General features: G+C 43.6%; 1 protein-coding gene across 29 annotated transcripts in view; it reads right to left on the bottom strand.

The window, feature by feature from the left end:
* MAP2 (microtubule associated protein 2) overlaps positions 1-13,579 on the bottom strand; it is a 222,145-nt gene that overhangs the window by 121,691 nt on the left and 86,875 nt on the right. For 22 of the 29 annotated variants that reach the window (XM_071434382.1, XM_071434383.1, XM_071434381.1 and 19 more), the window contains exon 3: positions 7,086-7,151. The exons of 2 other annotated variants lie outside the window; for them this stretch is intronic. The gene's annotated coding sequence lies outside the window, so the exon portion shown is untranslated. Of the gene's footprint in view, positions 1-7,085; positions 7,155-7,513; positions 7,768-13,579 lie in introns of those variants that run through there. 5 more of the 29 variants (XM_071434377.1, XM_071434375.1, XM_071434371.1 and 2 more) reach the window with 5 other exon arrangements.

Here is a 13,579-nt window from a genome sequence, read left to right on the forward strand (position 1 = left end):
AGCACAGGCACAGCAGAATCAGGAGGCATTTCTTTGGTCATGTGCAGACCCTCCTGCCTAAAGACATCCACGTCCAACTTGTGCAGGCAAACCACAGCAGTACAGCTGTGCAGAGCCTTCTGACCTGCACCTGGGCTGCCAAGCACAAATGCCCAGGAGCAGGAAATGTTAGATTCAGCACTCCCTTCTGCTCTGGTTCCCTCCATTCAATATGCTAAGTAAGATTAAACACGTTGCCTTTCCTACAGACACACAAAATGAGAAATGACAGCACACAAGGAAAGGTAGGCTCTAGGCTTTGCTCAATCTGTAAATATCATTCCAAGGTAAAAGTTACAGGACAACAATACTGAAAATAACAGGACTTCACCAAAATAACAATATGCCCACTCAAACACTCCCAAGAATCCAGCCTAGCCAGTTCCATGAACTAAGAGCCATCCCACCACATTGAAGTAACAGGTTTATGAAGATCAGAATTTCTGACTACTGTGCTCTTACACCTACCCACCCACTCCAAGAGTTACAAAACAAAACCCTTAGGGGACACAGCAGAATTAATGGGAACCAAGAGATGGGCATCAGTTCAGATGATAGTGCCAGGCAACCACAGAGAACTCTGTCTTTGATTTGTTTGTTTTCTTCTCTTTTTATTTTCTTCGGGGATTTTTATTCTTTAGTGAGTTATTTCAGGGAGTTATTTATGACTTGCAAACTATGAGCTGCATGGATGCCTTACTTGTGTCTGAGCATGGTTTCCACCTCTTTTGTTCTATAATTACTCACTGAAGTGCTCAAGTTTCCCCCTTGTTACGCACACATCGGTGTTTAAAGTTTTTACACACACCAGCTAGAATACAATTGTAAAACTCCTTTTAGTAGTTGTATACATTAGCCTTGAACTTACCTTTCCACAATGACTTCCACAAGTGTTTGCTGAAAGACATGTTTACTAATGGACACCAAATAGCAGGAACCTGAGAGTGAGTTCATTCATTTAGACCCTCAAGGGCATTTCTCTCAGGGAAGGTTGGTGCAGTGAGCAGTTCTGCCTGTGCCTCACTCTGACCTCACAAGTACTGCTGTTCTTATTATGTAACACCACCTCCACAAGTAATGGCACCAATTCTTACTTCAGTGATTGTTAATATGCTTAGCTGCACTGCAGCCATACTTCATGGCAACTGTCCAAGAAGAGGAATCAATTCTCCCAGGCACTGCACATCTACCCAAGAAGAAACCAAGCTTAAAAAACAGGGGGGGTGAGGAGGGTGTGGGTTTAGAAAAATCCACCCTGGCAAGAGAGACTTCTAAGCCTAAAAAACTCCAAATCAACTTCACTGACATCTTATACTGCAAATTATCAGCTCAGAAATGTCAATAAAGCCCCTCCCAATGCCCAGAGAAGGTGTAGAACACAGCTGCAAGAGAGCAGCAGTCCCTTGATGTCTTGTGAAAGCTGACCTAGAACAGAGACTGGGCAAAGTTAAAGAATAAAGTAGGGATTTAATAAAAGGCCTCAATGGATCCACCTTGGGCAGCACAAGAGCCCAGCCAGGGCTACACCCACGATGAACCAAAATGGTCACAAAAATGGACAAGAGGTCATGGGCTCTCTCACGTTTATAAGTTCTGGTCCATTTGCATATTGGAGTTAATTGTCCAATTAGAACTTTAGATGATGAATTCCCACCCTTCTTGTTTGCTCTTTTCAGTCCACGTTGTTTATGCTCTTGGGCCTGAAATTTAGATCAGCTCTGCCTGGTCCCCAGCTAGGAAAGGAATTGTTTTTTCTCCCTACTCTGTGAAGAGAGCTCACCATCCCCTAATATGAAGCTCAGAGTTACACACTAAAGCAGCACAGAATCTGAAAAATATAAAAGCTAAAACCTGAGGCATCACCCTGGCCTGTGCAGTGCTGCCAGAAGCTCACGTGGGGCATGAGAACACCCTGACCAACACTACAGCCCAGCTGCACAGGGATGCACAGGCAGGTGAGCAGAGCTCCTGGCACTGCAGAGCAGGAAGAACCAGGGGCTTTCTCCAGAGCAAAAATGAGAAACCAGTTCAGCAGAATCTCCTCTATGCTTGGACTGTGCTGCCCTGTGCTTGCAGTCAGCAGTGATTTGTCAAGGAACTTTCCACAGAGATGTGTCATGACCTTGTTTCCACATCTGTACTTCAAACCCCTGAAATAAATGTTTGAGGATGTGCAAGTCCCCAGAGCTGCCCCATGTATCTCCTTCTCCCCAGGCAAATTCAGGGCTATGAATTCTACCATAAGATCAAGCTTCTCAGTATCAAATGCTACCTTGCTGAGGAGCAGCAAAGCACTCAGGTCCCTTTGGGCATGTGGAAGGAAGCAACTTGGGAACCACAGAGACAGAGGCAACTGCATGATACGGGGACTTTTTATCCTGTCGCTTAATACACACCTCTGATCTTTCACCCACTGCTCTCTATTCCTGTCTCCAGCAGTCATGAACCCCTTCCTCTTGAGAAGGAGAAGGCAAAGAAAGGCACCTCCTTACATGTGAGTAATTTTCTTTTAGCCAATTAAGGCGTACATTTGCATTTTTAAGCAAAATATATATACCAAATAAGAAAAAGTAGCGATAAATGCAGTTTACTAACCACATACACTGAAAAAACCACAGACACTGAAAAAATCACCTTATCACAAGAACTGGGATGACTCAGAAAAAAAATGCAAATAGCTCCTGTGATTTAGCAGCGACTGACACCCAAAGTATTAAAATAAATTGCCCGTGATTTCTCGCAAGCTCCGTGCTAATGCACCCCATAAAAGGTCAGTGATAACAGCAGCAGTGCATAGCTATCTAGAAGCTTCACCTGGTGGCAAATAATGGAGTGAATTGTCCCCTGAGCAGGATGGGAAAGGAAGTTAATCTGCACCTCCAGCCTGTCAGGGAATGTTCCAGGGAATGTTGTAAAGCATGAGTCAGCAGCATTGCTGCTACACAGGATTCTCCTAGCATGCTACTGGCAACACAGACTCTGCCCTTCACAGCTTTGGTATGCCAGCTGAGTGTCCATCAGGAAACAGCCATTCTTTTGGATGAAATGGGACAGATTAATTGATTACTATTTATTCATTAACATCTCAAGTGTCATCACTGACCTCTATGATCATCAGTGCAGCAAAGAAGAAGAAAAAGTTAAGTGGATGAGTGAAGCTGGGAGAAATCAAATCTTAGTAAATGTATTTTAACCTTTTTGTTGTTACTGCTACTGCAGTAATGCCACAAACACCTTTGGTACTGCAGCCAAGATAAAACCCACCATCCTAAGTCTAGTGATCAAATTTCACAGCTTCCTGTAACCAAGGATCTCAATCATTTTGCAAAGCTGAATACTTCTCCTGAGAAGTATTGTTCATCAATTGTTCATCATTGGCATTTCTTTGTCTGTTTTAGAGAAAGAAAATAAGGAAGAGAAAGAGGACACAAACTTTCAGGAATTAATCTGGCAGTTTTACAGCCATTCACAGGAACCACAGGCCTGCACCTAATCAGGTGCACCTTCTTCCTCCAGTTGAGGCCATGTCAGCCTCCTGGTCCAGTTCATCCTCCACTGGATTCTTGGGGTTTTAAGATTATTTTCTTGACAGGTTACACAAGGTCCTTTCTAACATTACTAAACCAAACCTCTGCTAACTATCCCTAGCTTTTAATATTTAAATGTAGCTTGACAGAGAATTAAGGAAACCTTTCTTCCTGGAAAAAATTAAACTGAATTCTTCCTTTACATGAAGAAAGCACTGCCATAACCCCACCACTCAGTGCCTCTGACCTTCCACACAGGCAGCACACACATACACCATGGCCAGAGCAGCTCTGGAGCGTGCCATGCCCTGCCCAGCTGGCAGCACACGGCCACACAGAAACTGGAACAGTGGAAGCTCTGGCATGGGAGGAGAGGACACAAGATGCAAATGCATATGGAAGAACTTTCATCATGGTGTATCAGCTCCAGTCTTAGTCACTGAAAGTTTGATGTAGATTATATTCTCTGCAGATAGTAACTTTTGACCAATTTCAGCCTGTTTTGTTACAAGTAGCTGCCTTCCTACAAGTCCCATGAAAAACTGACATTTAAGTAGAAAAAGCAGATCCTGCAAGTGACCCTGCTCACATTGCAGCTGAAAGAAAAGCCATAATACAGGACCCTTATTTGCCACCAAACTATTTGCCTAGGAGACAATCTTGCTAATAATCAGTAAAGAATTGTTCATCATCAAGCACAAGACACCAATCAAAGCCAGCACCATTCACTCCAATGCTCAAACCACCACTTGCTCCACGTAATCAGAGCACAAGACAACATCATTCCTGGTGATCTAACCCTGGCAAACAAACCAAGGATGTTTAGACCCAGCCTAGAACAGCCACAAAGCCTCTTTACCTCCACTGTGAGGGTCACTAGGAGCAGGGTTAAAAGCCAGATGACCATCTCAGGGCAGGGGCAGCCACAGAGGCCCAAATTCAGCCCTGAAGCTGCTCCCTGCAGGAGAGCCCTGGGGGTGAACTGGCACCACGTGCTCTCTCTGGATGCTCTTGGCTCATTTGGCCACCATGTCATCTGTTTAATGGAAGCTGGGTGCCAACCATCACGTCACCCTGGGTGAATGCCTTGGAGCCCACACACTCTAATCCAGCACACCTCATTGCTGCTGCACACTCTGGCCTCTGTTGCCTTTTGTATCAGCTAACAAAATGTTTTTCCTTTGATATTCTTTTCCTTTTGATCTCTTTTTGATATTCCAAGCCAACCCTGTGGCCACAGGTTTTTTTAAGTCCTGTCAATCTCGAATTAAATCTCTTCTTACAGCCTAAGTGCTCCTTGCGTCTTCGTCACGACAATTATATTGTTGGAAATAATTTCCATTTTTGCCAGTATAACATCTCATTTTCTTCTTTGTAGCCCAAAGGAAAGATTTGTAACATGAATCTTCAAAACCCAGATAAAAGGAAGAGGCCAAAGTGACTGCTAAATCAGAAGTACAAGAAATGTACATGCATTTTTATACATAGTAAAAGAATCCAGTCTGCACCAACTCTGATTCAGTAACAAACAGCTGATGCCCTTTCTTTGTTTTTAGGATGCCATAGAGGACTGATAAGATGCTGTGCACAGGAGATAAGAGTCATTTTCATAGCAGATGAAAACCTGCTGGGATCTGAAGGGATCACATGGACAAAAAATTGGGCTCTTTATCCACCAATACTATAAAAACCAGGCAGTTCTACTTGTCTGCTAACAATTCCACCATTTCTATTTGTGACAGAGCCTTCCCTTCCCCTTCTCCAATGCTGCAGCAAAACCTTGGATTCTGACATCAAGCCCAGCAAGCAATATTAGTCCTTGAAACAGAGTTTGCAAAACATTAATGAAATCAGAATGAGACTGCAGTTTGGCTTCTTGCCTTGGACAGTGGAAGTGAAATTAAAAGTAGAGGGAAGAGAAGGGACTTGCTCTCAGCTAAAATCAAATAATTGAATGTATTTTTCTCAAATTAAAGCATTTTAAACACTATTTACTACAGGCTTTCCTATTTCAATTAGTCTAGTGATAACTGATACCAGGAGGAAACTATTAAAAGCAGCTAAGATAAACTAGCAAGTAAAGAATTCCTTTCAAAAAATTGTATTCAGCCAGGAAAATCTATTAGGTAAAAGCCTTCTGCCAAAGATAGAAAAACTACAAGGGCCAAGAGAATGGAAAGATGTGTAGAAAAGGGAAACAAATAAGAGAATTGTATGTAAGAAAGCAGGAGAGAGAATATCTGGAAAAACTCACAATGCTTTCCCTCAGGAAACAGCATCTATCAAGCAGTCCTATGGTTCAATGATACTGGTTATTCACCACCTTTCTGAGGCATGCTTTGCAGTTAGCAGTGGCCCACACACACCTTTGCCAGTGCCCAGGCTCTGGCTTGGGATTCCTCCCTGTCCAGGGAGCCACAATGGCCATTTCAGGAGCCCAGGCTTTCTCAAAGAGTGAAACATAACCACCTTTGCAGAAAAAAAAAATCTGTGGGGTTTTTTTTCAGGTTTTTAAAAGGCCCCCTAAAACTTCAGACTAAAGACACGTGCATATTGTGATTGCACACATTCCCTCCAGGTCCAAATGCAGACCCAAGAAATATGATCCCCTGTAGGGCACCACAACAGAGAACAGTATCATAAAGTCTGCTCTGGAAGGTGTTAGGTGAGAACTGGCACCTGAGAGGTTAATTCAAGATGGATATACCTTTTCCTCTCTTCATCAAGGTGAAGGGAGCAGATTTTCAATCCTGACTGGATTTTTTTTTTTTTTTTTTTTAGCACAGTCCTCACTGCAAATCAATGAAATTTGTATTCCTTAGCCACCTTACATACCCGGAAGTCCAATACAAAGTAACTTCTAGATTTTATTCTGTAACATTTTACCTCCCTCTTTCCTTTACGGAGGCAAAGGTTTAAAGCAACCACAGCCAAAAGGAACTAGGGGAAGAGGACAATAAACTGCTACTCCTGGGAATTAGCAATGACATTGCCAGAAAAACCCAGCTTGCTTTCCTCCTTTTGATAGCAGACATCATTTCTGAAGTGCCAGTGGTATGTGAAAAAGCCATCAGACAGATGCTCACCCAGCACTGACAGGCTGCTGGAACCAGGAGCTGCTTTCCTGGGAGAGATTGTACCTGCTTGGAACAAGCCTGCCAGTTTAACCCTGTCCTTGCTGGTGCTAAAATCAGTATTAAGACAATCCCAAATGACAGAGGGCAGCTTGCACCTGTACTAACACAAGACAATAGGCAAGCATTCGGGTTTGCATCTCACATTTTGGTAGCTGCAGCCAAAAGGGCTAATTACCTACCTCGAGCATATATTTACACATCAAAAATAACTTCACAGTGCCTGGCACGACAATTTGAAAATCTCTGCAAAGCTGACAAAAACAAACAAAAAAAACCCCAAACCACCAACTATTATTTAAATCAAAAAGGAAAAACAAAATAACAAAGAGCAGCCCACACCCTGTGCCACATTCATTCCCACATTCAAAGAGAGGCATCCTACCTTTGCGATCTTTGAACAAGAAGATTCCAATCAGCACGCTGCGTCCAAGACTACACCCTGAAGAATCTGCTAATACAAAACAAAGGGAGGGGCAAAAAAAACCTGAAAACACTGAATTTTTGCTGAAAAACAGTTTTTACCTATGAGAAAAGTTTTTTTCCTATCATACAAAGACAAAAAAAGCATAAAGATATCCATACCGTATATCAAGGTGTGTCTGCATATAAGACACACTAGGAATTTATCCATGTATAAACAAATCCACAGAAGTTTATTACCTATTCATTTGAATTCATCCAGCGTGCACTGCTACAGATTTTAATCTACAGCAGACAAAACCCAAAAAGCTTCAGCATAAAGGTACAACTCTCTCAAATCCTCAACAAGCAAACAAACAAAGCTGACATTTTTTGGAATAAAATGATTACCAGCTCATATGCTGCTGCCATACCCCAAAAGCCTATCCTTAAATAACTGCTGCATAATCATTCTCCCGGAGTGTTGTTATCCATCGGCTCGCTGCCTGTCTCCAGCCAGACGCAGTCTGCAAGCCACCAGCTTGTCTCTACCATGTGCACGCCAGGAAAAGGAAAACTGCAAATTAGCACAAGTCCCCGCAGTGGTGAAAAGGAAAAGAGGGTGAGTGGGAGAGGAAGAGGGAGTTCACTGGCCACAGAAATTTCGAGAACGACGCCAAGGCAGCCGGCTCCGCCATCATCCACTTACAATAGGATGCTGCACCTCGCGGCTGCTGAGGCGGTTTGTCAAGGGGCTGCTGGTATCAAATGCCTGACAGGCATTTTAATTGCATCCAACCAAGTGTGTCCCCAGGAATCAGGCCTTTAATGCTGTGAATATCATCAGCTGGTTCCTTTTGTGCTGCTGCCAGACACACACAAGGCTGCACTGCACACAGGCAGCAGCGCAGCCGGGTTCTGCCGTGATGCCGATCCGAACCCCAAACGGGGTTTATGGATGGTACGTGACAAAAAGGAGGACTGGAAGAATTTATTATTTTCTGCTTTACAGATCAAGAAGGGAATTGGCTCTCCCTCTTTTATTTTTCTATCTAGTGCTGTTCATGTGTTGGAACCAGCCTGACTACGCTATTTGATCCTTGCATTTGATTATTCACACTGAGGGGAAATAACACCAGGGAAAATGCAGAAGTGCTGCAGGACTGCAGGGGCAAGCAAGAACCCTTCAGGACTCATACAGGAGTATAAGAGGGCTCACTGCACAGTTCAGCTCAGAAACAAGTTCTTTGTGAAGTGAGGACTTCAGTTTTACTGCCACTATTCATTTGCTGTGTCTGCTTCGATCTCATCGCCTTATTCCAAGGCTTTCTTTAGGACAACATTAATCTCAGTAGGAAAAGGAACCTGTGAATTTGGAAATCACCCTGTGTCCTGTCAGGAGCTGGGGTGCTGAACAGCTCAGCTGGGGAGGGATAGATAAATGAACTTTTTCAAAGAATATGAGAAGAATTAAAAGATGAACTGGTTTGTTTTCAAGCATTTTTAGTTTGTAATAAAACAGCACACATAGCAAAGGAGCAGTCAGTCAGGAGTAACCAATGAGCCCAGCACATGCTTAAGGACTGAAGACAAGATAAAATTTCCCTGCACTCAGGACACACAAGTCAACTAGGTTCACTCCCCAGCAGTAACCTGGTGTTTTTCAGTCCCTGTGACAGCAGAGCACCTGACAGGGAAGGCTGTCAACAGGAAAGTGAAACATCTCCCCACCACAAAATTTGGGAGAGGTCCAACAAACCCCATTTACCTGAGAGTGCCAAGAGGCTTACAGGAAGGAGTAACAAATTCCCCATTGATTTCCAGGGGTTGCCTCCCAAAATCCTGGGGGTAGAGGGCTACAAAGGGAATCAATTCCCTTCTGCCTTCCCCCGCAACCACAGGATGACTTCACACATCCATCAACCCTTGCATCAAACAGAAATTCCACCCTCACTGCTATAAACAGATCTTAGTAACTTATGAGCATCTTTCCTGAGCTGACAGCTTTTCCCCACTCTCTCAACCACCACAGCAGGGAGAAGGATGAGGAAATGGAGGAAGGCAGGCTGTATGGGACAAGGATGACAGTGGACACGGCAGCAAAAAGGCCTTTTGGAAGGAGCAGGAAAAAAAAAGCCAGAGCGGCACTAATGCAATTCTTTGACCTTTCCTCTGAAAAAGCTTCCTGTGACTCATGGGAAGGGGTGCCTGCTGCTGCCACTGCAAAGATCATCCTCTGCAGAGACCAAGGAAACCCTCCCTAATCCTGCCTCACCCTCCTCAGTTCCACCATTTACCAGTTGCTATTCATAGCCTTGCTATGATCTCTCCGTCACTTCTCCAGCTCACCTTCACTGGCCAAAGCAACCAGGAGCTCTGGGAGCAAAACCATCATGGAGCTGGGATGGTGGGAGAATAGGAAATCTTGAAAACTGTCCTGTAATTTCTCTCAGAGGTTCCTAACAGAAGTCCTGTGGCTCACAAGGGATGGATACACATTGCCAGGCTGTGTCCTGCACAGGGGATGGACCTTGAACCAGCTACCCAAACCACCTTCAGGCTGCCCATGCCAGCATTTCCAGAGACACAGTGGCTGCTGAAACAGCCCATGGCAAATGGTTTCACCTTAAGATACTGCAAATAAAAACCAGCTTAATCATCAAGTTTGTTCTGGCTGCCCTCAGATATGTTTTCACACCTATAAAAATACTTCTGACAGGACAAAAGGCATAGGAGGAGACAGGGATGAAGAGCCTAATCCAGATAAATGCTGGAACACAGAGAACACTCAGCCCTGAGATTTAACCTCAGGTTTATCTGGCTTACTCACAGAATTAGGAAACTCATCACATAAAATCAATGCATCCCAACACAGTGAAAACACAAATGTAAGGAAGTTGACAAGTCAAAATCCTGGAAATTATTAAATTACATTTTCAGCATTGTACTTCTCAAAGAGTAAAGACATTTACCATCTCAGTAAATCTCACCACTGTGACTGAGGCCTGATCTAAACTCTACAAGATTTTGCTGGTTCAGGTGGGTTTTATTTCATTTCATTATCACATTCACACAAGATAATGAACTCAATTTCATTACTGTCCAGCTGCAAACTGGGTCCCTCTGTGCAAGATGCTGGGCAAAACAGCAGACAGCTGCCATTACAAATTAGAAGAGCCAAACCCCTAAATAGATATTGGTAGTACTCTCCACATTTTCAGGATAATGAGGAGGTGGGGGGAGGAAAGAACAATCATCAGTTTGGGCTTTCCCAAGGTCACACACAACCTCTGCTCCCAAACAAAGCAAGATACTTCCACAACCTCAGCCTAAGATCTTCCTGCCCAAATCACTGCTGAAGCCTTGCAACCAGTGTTTAACAAAGGACTTGTGGGTTGGTTGCTTCTTTTTTAGCAAAGACTGGATGAACATTTTATGCAATGCCTAAAATAGCTTCCAATATCATCAGTGATGTAGATTAAGAGGCATAGGTCTACCGAACAGGAACTGCACCACTCTGGTAAAAATAGCCCTGGAACAGGGAATTTTCTTTTTATTCACTATTGTCTTAGCACTTGAAACAGGGATGACTGCCTTCTGGAGAGCCTGAGAGGAGACAAATGCTTCACCAGACTCTAAATATTGTCTGATCTTCTGCAGTAGTAATAAATATCAGACTATCTATTTTACCATCCATTTGAGGGGAAAAACTTGGTTTTATTTTTTTCCCCTTCTCAAGGCAGGGGAAAACCAAAATAGAAGACTGTTAATTAATTCAAGAAAAGCAGATGCAGTTTAGCACACTAACTGTTTCACCAGGGCTATGTGTGAGGAAGGTTGGAGTCACTGTCTTCCTCTCTGTGGTTACTGACAAAACACAGGATGGATGTGGAGCAGTAATGCAAAGCCACAGGCTGAATTAGCAGCCTCTGTGGATAACAAGGATTTCAAGGCACACTAGAAAGTTTCAGGATGCAGGAAGACCCTGGCTTTGTTTTTAGTCTCCTCAAAGTACAAGCATGCAGGAGCTGCTCTGCCCACCTCATGCAGCCAGCCCAGGGCCCTTCAATCACACCATTTCCTTTCCCCCAGTGGTGCCACCAGCTTTGTATCCAGAGCACATCCCAACATCTCTACAGGACTCCTCTGTCCTTCCTCCCAGGCCCCCAGTAAAACAGGCCTGTCCTGGTGACATTGCATCCAAAGTCACCCCCTATTGAGACCAGCTCTCTGGCACCCACTGCCACACCAGCTGATAAAACATGGGGTTCTGTGCAGCAAGATTCTACAAAGAATCTTCAAATCCCAGGCATATTACGGCCTCTCTTTCTCCTACTTCAGCTTATTTGTTTTAAACATGTGAGACAGATATTTTCAGGCATAATCTCTCTTTTGTGAATCCTAGCTGACTCTCCTCAACTAAATAATTGATATGTGGAATATCTAGAAAAGGATTTTTCTATTTCTTTCTGTGCCAGCATGTCACTAAAATCAAGCTGGAAGATGTAGGATATTCAAATACTCCCAGGTCTGTTTTTCAGAACAACCAATACTGCACTTAACACTTTGAAGCCACCAAATTCTTTGGCTTTCTGAGGAAATCCTTCATTTCTAGCTTAGAGACCAGTGAGAACAAAAGAATAAGAAAGCAAAATTCATTATATGTGTCTGTTAGTCCCTAAACCTTGCATCTATATGTGGTAGAGATACTAGTAACAGCTGCAACACAAGTTTTTGTGTAGTTACCCCAAAACAAACCCTCCCCTCTGTCCTGGGTACTGCCTGAGATGGGGAACAGCTTCATCTCACTGCTTGTTCAGCCTGCTGTTTCTGGGGTGCTATTGTGATTGACAGCTGGGCAAAAACAAACACCCTTCAAAACAACCTCAAAATCCATCCACAAAGGAAAAGCAAAGAGCTGAGCGAGCAATCACACCCCAAATTTTGACACAGCAGAAGCAAACCTCCAGCTCAGAGAATCACTGGAATATTGTAAAGACAACTGATGTGTCCCAAGTGGTACAGCCCAAAAGTGCCTTGTGACTGCACTGTTCCTGGAAGGCCACCCAAATTTTCAGCTGATTGCCTGGGTTTCCCTCAGAATCAGAAGCAGTTGGTGGCACCAAGCCTCCTGCAGAAACCAATGCCACCTGAGAGTGACTTTCCACAAAACCAGATGACAGCAGTGCACACAGCCAGGGATGGCTCTGAAGGCTGAGAGACGGGGCTGTGCAGGCAGCACTGCATTAGTGGGAGGCTCAAAGATCACACCAGTGAACACACAGCCCTGGTCCCGATGGGTGTCCACGTGACAAGCTGCGCATCACAGAGAAACACCAACTGTTTCTCCATCCTATCACATGGTTCATGACTAAGAAAATACTGCAGATAGAATCTGTACCACTTGTTCTCACCTTTTTTCTCTCCTGGCCTACCAGTGGGGTGATGAGTCAAGACAAAAACTTGCTTACTGTAAAATATCACAGCTACTGTAATAGAATTTATTAATGTATCAGTTTGTACTTCACTTAATCAGGTAACTTAATGCTTTTAAATTAAATGTCACGTCATAACTTTTAACAGAAGCCTTAGCTATTATTCAATATTGAATTTATAAATAAAATATTCTAAACTAACGAATCATTTGTTGAAGCAGATTTTGCAAAACATGCAATTAAAATATAAACAAAGCTGGCATGGTCTTAAAGACATATAAAGCAGTAACTGCAATGCAAAATACACAGATTTAGCTGTTTGTCTAATTATAGGTTTCGGATGGTATTTCAATTCAAATACTATTTATATTTAGGAAAACATGGTTTTTCAGTCAATAGGACATTGGTATATAGTTAATGCAGTAATGAAAATAGAGGTTTACCTGAAACGGGTTGGTATCTGTTACCCTTTCCAGTGAAAAGATATTTGCTTAAAGATCAATCTTTAGATTGATCAACTTGATCTTGATTTAGGCCAACTTAAAGATCAATCTGCTCTCTAGCAGCTAAGTACAGCCTTCCTAAAAGCTGCCAGATGATTATTTTCTCTTACGTCCAGACTTTCCTTCAAGAAATATTTTTTTAATTTGGTTAGCTCAGCTAACTGCTGTTCCTCGACAGCAAAACCAACCAGACAGGCAATGGGAATTGCAGAAACATGTAGTTACATGTAGCACAATTGGTTTCAACAGCTTCTCACTTAGCAGCACTTCATGTAAGGAAGGCAGTGAGGCAGAAACCCATGGAAGAGCTCCCGGCAGCGGAGCCGCGCCGAGGGGAAGCAGCTCCCTGCTCACCTCAGAGGACAGACAACAAAAGCAGCCTTATGAGCACACTGCTGGCCCTCAGCCTGACCCACATGGGCTCAGACATGGCACTGCCAGAATGATGTAACAGCTTATCCCCTCCTGACATGGGCAGCCAGGCTGAGCCTGCCCAGTGCCTGCCCTGCAGATTTCCAGTAAAACCAACCCCAGCCAGC

The sequence above is a fragment of the Agelaius tricolor genome, unplaced genomic scaffold, assembly GCF_023055355.1.
Source record: "Agelaius tricolor isolate 1412-34295 unplaced genomic scaffold, bAgeTri1.0.p SCAF_10, whole genome shotgun sequence".
Classification (NCBI taxonomy): domain Eukaryota; kingdom Metazoa; phylum Chordata; class Aves; order Passeriformes; family Icteridae; genus Agelaius; species Agelaius tricolor.